This window comes from Papio anubis, chromosome 7 (genome assembly GCF_008728515.1).
Source record: "Papio anubis isolate 15944 chromosome 7, Panubis1.0, whole genome shotgun sequence".
NCBI classification, from domain to species: Eukaryota; Metazoa; Chordata; class Mammalia; order Primates; family Cercopithecidae; genus Papio; species Papio anubis.
The window spans coordinates 7,949,758-7,956,826 of record NC_044982.1 but is presented as its reverse complement, the minus strand read 5'-3'; positions in this window follow the sequence as shown (position 1 = coordinate 7,956,826).

The window sequence follows — 7,069 nt, the reverse complement described above, 5'->3', positions numbered from 1 at the left end:
CGAATATCTGTTTTATATTCACACATACATTTAGTGGGTCTTTTTTTTCCTCCTAAACTCAAACCCTGTTTAAATGGAGAGTCCAGACTGATTGACACGGGGTTTACTGAGTTTACTCACCTCTAGAGTCAGACGTGATGGTAACAGGTGGATGAACACATATTTTGGAATTCCTTACTGAATATTTTATTTTTGCTGCACACAGAAGAAATATCAGCATTAGATGTGCAATAAGAACAGGCATTGCAAAAATTATTCCAACATTCAAGATTCAACAGAAGCAAAAAATGCATTTTTTTCAAGCACTTCTAAACTTCATAAACTTGGGTGTACATTCCAGAACATTCAATCCCAACATAGGATTTACTTCAACTGATCAAAATGATTTTGAAGATTTACTTGCTATCTAAGGGACTTTGTTACTTACAAAATAACTTTCCTAAAGATCTGTTTGGCCAGCTGTAGATACAAAGTACGCAGAAAAGGAGAGCTTTGCTTCTAAAAGGTTAAACTTCAAAAGAGTTCAGACGGATTTCCTATTGACATGGCTTCCACCAAACTTTTCAAAGGTGAAGGCCATGACCTGGCACTGAGGTCCAGACAGAACCTCTTCGAAGATGGCTTCAGTGCATTAGAGTACTTGGTCATGTGGGGCAGGTGGGGAAACTAAATTAAGGGTCTAAGTGGCAAATGCACAGGGAAGAACTTCACCAGGGCCAGAGCCAAGTGGGATGGGGATGCAGTTAGAGGGGAGCATTACAATGGCGAGATTCCTAGAAATTAACAAGACACCTGTGCCTGCTTTGAGAACATTCTCCTTAGCAGTGACTCTTTGCTTCTAGACTTATACTCAGGTCCTTCTCAACTGTGGGGGTATCTCATCTTCAGTATTAATAAGCTGACTTCTTCAACAACCTAGCAACACAGCAATGCACTAAGATTCAGGAAACAAGTACCAAGATCACGAGCATCCCTGAAGGATGCCTTCTTTCTGCTCCCACCCCAGTTTTCTGGCTGCCTGCCTCTACGGAAGGGATGGTACTCATGGCCAGAACTCCAAGTGTGACCCAGATGTCTCCTGCATCCTGGAGCAGAGTGGGGTGGAGTTTGGGCTTACTACATAGATAGCCTATCTTTTTTCTGAGACTCGGTTTCCTTGTCTGTGAAACAGGAATAATAACAACTTCTGGAGAAGGTTCTAATAAGTAACTGATGAGCAGAAATGTAGGAAGTAGACTATGAATTATAAAACACTACTGAGATGCAAATTAACATGATTATTTATAAGGACCCAAGGGTTGTCCCAAGACATGTTTTTTTCTGCATCTCAGTTCTTCCATCTCTTCTTTGGGACACCTCATCTCCCCCTAAATGCTTCCCTTTGCTGGGATACAGCCTCCCCTGCTGGTCTCTAAATGAGCCCATCCTCCTGACACTTCCCCTTGAGAATTTCAATTCCTTTAATTCAATGAAATAAGAAGTTCAGGCCATCATCTTCAAAGAATAAGAATAAAATTTGGGGACCAAAATTATACCCATTGGGATTGCTTCTGTAGAAATACTTTGGAATTCCTTTTCATGCCCTATTAAATAATTAAAATGTTTCTTTTCTGCATTCAATGTTAGTTATTTAAATCCTAGTCCTAAGCTCCATTAGCAACCTTATTAGCACAAAACTTTCCTTGCCAGTTGGATTAGTTTTATAGATTTTTGCATAGAAGGAATGTACGCAGACAAATACAAGTGCGTGGCTATTGTTAACATCTTACAATCCTAGGAAATAGGTTGAATTTAAGCTGACATGACCAATCTCACTCCACCTAATAGCTTATTAGCTTAATCAATGTCCTCCATTTGTGTTAGGAGCTGTTAGCACATCAAAATCTTTTGGTGGACTCCAGCAGATTTAAGTCGCACCCCACCCTACCACCCCATCCCAGAATAGATGCTTAATGTTAATGACTTGAAATTTCGTAGTGAGGCAGAAAAACAGAGTCACAAAATCTTAGGACCAGAAGATAATCATATACATAAAGTCATAAGGGCCAAGCAATAAACCTGATTTTGGCCATTCCTTCAGCCTCTCTCCCAGGCCATATTCACTCGGACTTCACACCCAACACCCTCCGTCTAAGATAAACCCGGAGACCGAGAGTTGTTAGTGAAAGTCTAGTGTCAAGATCAGCATCGGGTAAGGAGAGAAAGCAACAGACAGCTCGTGAAGCCCACCCTCCAGAGCCAGTTAGGATGAGGGGAGACTGGCTGTGCATGTCCAATTTCCTGCCATGGAGGCCAGGACAAATCACCAACCATGAGGAGGGCCCCCAAGGCTGGGAGGCAGGGATTGTCTGGAGGCTGTTGCAGTGAGATTCAAGGGTTGGGAACACAGCAGGCCACTGTCAGAGCCAAAAGAAGGCCAGGCCTGTGTGGGCCAGGCCAGGAAAATAATGACCAAAAAATCTGAGTGGCCGAGGAGACTCAGCACAGTGCTTGTGTAGCTGGGATGCTATCTTACGAGGGCAGTTCTTGGCTGCACAAAACTCCCAACAGCCTAGAGCTGGGCTGGTGCCTCAAAGAAAAAGGCCCAGGCTTTGTTTTCTACCTGAGGAGCCCTTGCCAGGGAGGTACCCCTCCCCTCTCCCCCTGCTGGGTCTTATTAGCCATCCTCAGCGGTATCTTGCTCGGGGCACTGTCGTGGAAGTGGGGCTCTAAGTGTTCTTCATTTCAACTAACATTAGCTCCCGTGTCTCTGCTTAGCTGAAGCTCCATTCTTTCCAATTACACAGAGGCTGTCCACATGGGAGGAGGTGACTGCCTTTGGAGCAAAAGGCACTGAGAATGTAAGGAGAAGAAATTGCTATTGGCTTGTATGTCTTTGTTAGAGCTGAAGGAAAACGTGGATCGGGCGATTCTACTCACACCTTCCAATACATTCCGTTCCTTTATTTAAACAGGGAGGATGCCCTTGTGTCACCGGGAAGATACTGGATGCTGGGACTGTTGGGGCATGGTCCTGGCGTAGGCTGGCAGGGAGGCCAGGGAAGGCGGAGCACAAGAGGCCAGGGCTGGAGGTGCTGGCCAGGTGGTAGGCCTGGACGGGGGCAGGGTGCAGGTGCAACCCCAAGGGGCCCATTAACCTCAGGCCAAACATGCTGGGTGGAGGGAGAAGAAGTCCCAGGAAAATGGCCTGGAAGTCTTAGGAAGCATCTGTTTCCACTGGGCAACTCAGGAGGCAGAGTCTGCTATGAGGCTGGGGGAAGAAGACAAGATCTAAGCAGCATATTGGAACCAACCAACGGGGAGGGGAATAGAGCCAGATCAGAGGGAGGGAGTCAAAGGCCACCTGGAGAGGGGCTGGGTGCAGAGCATGGGGTCAGGGTGCAGCTAACCCTGGGCCACCGTGCCCAGGTGTCTGTTCAGTGTGCCAGCTTCCGGGAGTGCTGTGGGCCCTTGCAGAATTGCCTCCACCTCAGAGGGCTGCTTCGAGCAAGATCACAGCTTTATTGGGCTGACTCCCACCCACAGGCTGGTCACAGGGGTGGAAGGGTGGGACAACTCAGTAGTCCTGGTGCCCGCATCTCAGCAGGACTCTTCCTCTGTCCAGTTCTGCTCCCTTCCTCCCTTCCACAGGTGATCCGTGGTCCCTACTGAACCTCCACACATTACCCATCATCTCTTAGTCAGTTTACTGGGGAGCCCAAACCTTGACAGGTGAGAAGGAGAAAGTGCATTTTAATCGGTGTTCTGCAGTTACCTGCTCAGCACTCCCTGCTTTCTTCCTCGGGCGCTTCCCAACAACCTTATAAACTGGCAACTTTGGATCCTGTTACTAAAAAGGGAGCCACGAGGGCAGGTGAACCTGCCCATGGTCAGCCACCCAGCACGGGGCAGAGCTGGGACATGAGGCTCCTGAGGGACTCCAGGAAGGCCATGGCCGGGCAAGACGAGCTGGCAGTTTGGGCTTGGTAAGGTGCAGGTCTCACCGATCTTCTGGAGAAGCACAATACGGGCTCTGGAACCCCGGATCGGAATTCCAATTCGCAACTGATCAGCTGGTAACCTTGGGTGACTTACCGAACCCTTCTGAGCCTTGGTTTCTCCACTGATTAAAAGGGGCTTAAATCCACTTTGCAATATTTTCTAAGTACTATGGCTCTAAAAATGTATTGAGGTATGCAGCATGATGAAAGTTTCATAACAAGTGCTGAGAAAACAGTGGCTCCCATCCCACCCCAGTCCAGCTCTTCAACCTCACCCCAGGGTTACTGCTCACCTAGGCTAAGCCTGCAGGGTCCCTGTATCTGTGTCTGCAGCTGGGCAAGGCCAGGCTGCCCCAGGAGCCCCACCACTTGCCATCTGTGTCCTATCTTCCTCTGTGAAGAGCACTTCCTGACCTGCCCTTGCCCGCTCCCAGAAGGGAGAAGGAAGGATTCCCAGGCAGACACACATGGCTTCCAGCAACCCTGTGCGTTGTGGGCCACACCAACCTCCCCCAGGCTGGCCATCAATTCCTGCCCAAAGTCCCCGTCTGTGCAACTGCCAGCAACGTCCTCTCCACTGCCCTCTCTTTTGGACCCTGGCAATAGGCTTCCCTGTGAACCTATCAAGTCTTATGCACTGAAAGTACTACACTTTGAAAAAAAGGTGATTTCCTCCTCAGAGCACAGTGGGAGGAGGGCCTCTAGGAAGAGAAGGAGCCGTCCTCCCAACTCCTCTCCTGGGGACCAAAGACAGGCTCAGTACAGGCTTCAGAGTCTCCCCAGGGACTGCCAGGGATCATCTGCCATCTACCCAGATTATGGAGGCACCAGGAATGATGCTGGTCTTCATTTGTGGTCTCTCCACCAGAGAGGCCTAAGACCTGTGTCCCTGGAACCAGGATCGCATGGATCAGATGAACCCCTGAGCTGCCCTGGCAAGCAATCCTGCACTATGGAAGAGAATGGGCTGCCCCAGGGCCTGCACAGGAAATGATCACAGGGCCCTGAGCTCTGCTGTAGGTCTGGTGTCCCCCAGAGTGCTTACTTCTCTCATAGACTCAAGGCAGGTAACAAAACTCTCGGTTTCCAGAGAAGGAAAGTGAGGCTCTCAGAGGGGCATGACCTCCTCAGTTGCATGGCATGCCTCTCAGGGATGTCAGATCCCCACACTCACCCTTTCCACCATATCTGACATCTGTTTGCAGAGCTTTGCAGCCTCCAAAAGACTTCATTCATCCAATGTACAAATTACCTTGACTATATCCCTGTGCGCCCATTTTAAGGAGGAGGAACCTGAACCCCAGGCCGTTTGGAAGACATCCCAACGTCACACATGGGCTGCCATGTGTGCTATGAGTCGGGTGTCCTGGACTTTGTCTTGCCCCTGCAGGCTTGGGCATCAACTCTTAGAGCATGGAGGGGGTTATGTGGAGGTGGAGGGCAAAGAGGGAGAGTCTCTTCAGACTTTCCTGTGGTCAGTGGGTCATCCAGAATAACAGCTAATATTCATGGAGTCCTTGACTATGCCTCAGGTACCTTGCTAAGCACTTGAGCTGTATTATCCCATTCAATCCCCTCGAAACTCTGCAATGTAAGTGTTATTCTTCTCCTACTTACAGAGAGAGGATCTGGAGTCAGAGATGCTAAGTCATGGATGAGCACCCCTCAGTGAAGGGGTAGCAGAAGAGGGGTCCCACTCCACTTCCATCTGCCTCGGGCTGGGGATCTGAATCCCCAACTTGCTTTCAGCTGTCCTGCCTTTATCCACCCTGCTTCCTCTCTCTCTCTCTCTCTCTCTCTCTCTCTCTCTCTCTCTCTCTCTCCACCCAACTTCTTCTCTTCCTTTCTTTCTTCCTCTTTTTCCTCTCATTTTCTTTATAAAGAGAATCTACTAGGTACAAGGAAAATCATGAACCTGCTGACACCTCAGGGGCTGCAGTTGCAATTTTTAAAATATACTTAGATGGATCTTTTCTTAAATATAAGTGTGAGAAAAAGCTATTCCCTGAGGGTTTATTATTAAAATAAAGAACGGAAATAACCTTTGTGCGATCAGGGCTGCTAAGTAAATGATAGTTTTAATGTGATAAAATATTATTCACTGCTTAAAATAATGGTCCTGATGTGTCAATGATGATTTTCTCAGGGTTATGAATGTCTAGGAGATTTTAATTTTTTTCTTGAATGTTTTGTGTTTTTCCGATTTTTCTACAACAAGCATGTGGTAAGTTGGTAATCAGAAAAGAAAAAAAAAACCTAAAATGCAATGGTTATGAAGCTTACGTAGGAACTCATGGAAAAAAAGGTACTTATGAGATACCTGTTTCTGGGATTTATGGAGCAGAATGTCATCAAATAAGGTGAACTTCTGGCCTTCTAGCAGGCTGAACTCCAAAGAAGGGCAGAGTGGCAAGTAGGGAGAAATTCAGACTAAAATTAGTCAGCTAGAGTAAACAAGGAGTAAGGACCGAGGGTGGCTGGAGAAAAAACTAGTCAAAGTGGAGAATTACTATCTAAAGGACTTTGGGATAGATAGATTACTTTGCTATCTAAAGGTGGAGACTTGGGGAAGGAGGAAGCCAAGGGCCTGTTGAAAGTCAGGAGCTGTAAGAAGAGACAACAGCCTGTGCCGAGATCCGTCTGCTGATTATAATGAGTCTTTGAAGTACACCTCGCCTTCTCTATAGTGGAACAGGAGCCCCAGTTTCACCTCACAGCCTAAGGTGCCATAGAAAACTTTATCCAATAAAGAAGGTGCTGTTTCCAGAACATTCCCGTGAGGCTACTGCAGCCATGGTGGCAGGTCTTCCACCATCACCAGCAACACTCCTGGGGGTAGGGCAAGAAGCCACTGCATATGTTGGGGAAAGTGCTAGCTAAGAACATCCTAGCTATTAGAGATTAGTGACTACAAGTATTCCCTGTGCAAAATGCTTTCTTTTAGAAATGTTCTCATGTGTGGCTTTCAAGAAGGGGCTGTATCGCTTAAGTGCAGTAATAACATCACATCTTCACAGGGAACAGAGACGGGCGTGACTGCAGCTTTCTCCTGTGAAGCTCCCAAGCGGCTCTCAACTGCTCCTGCAGGA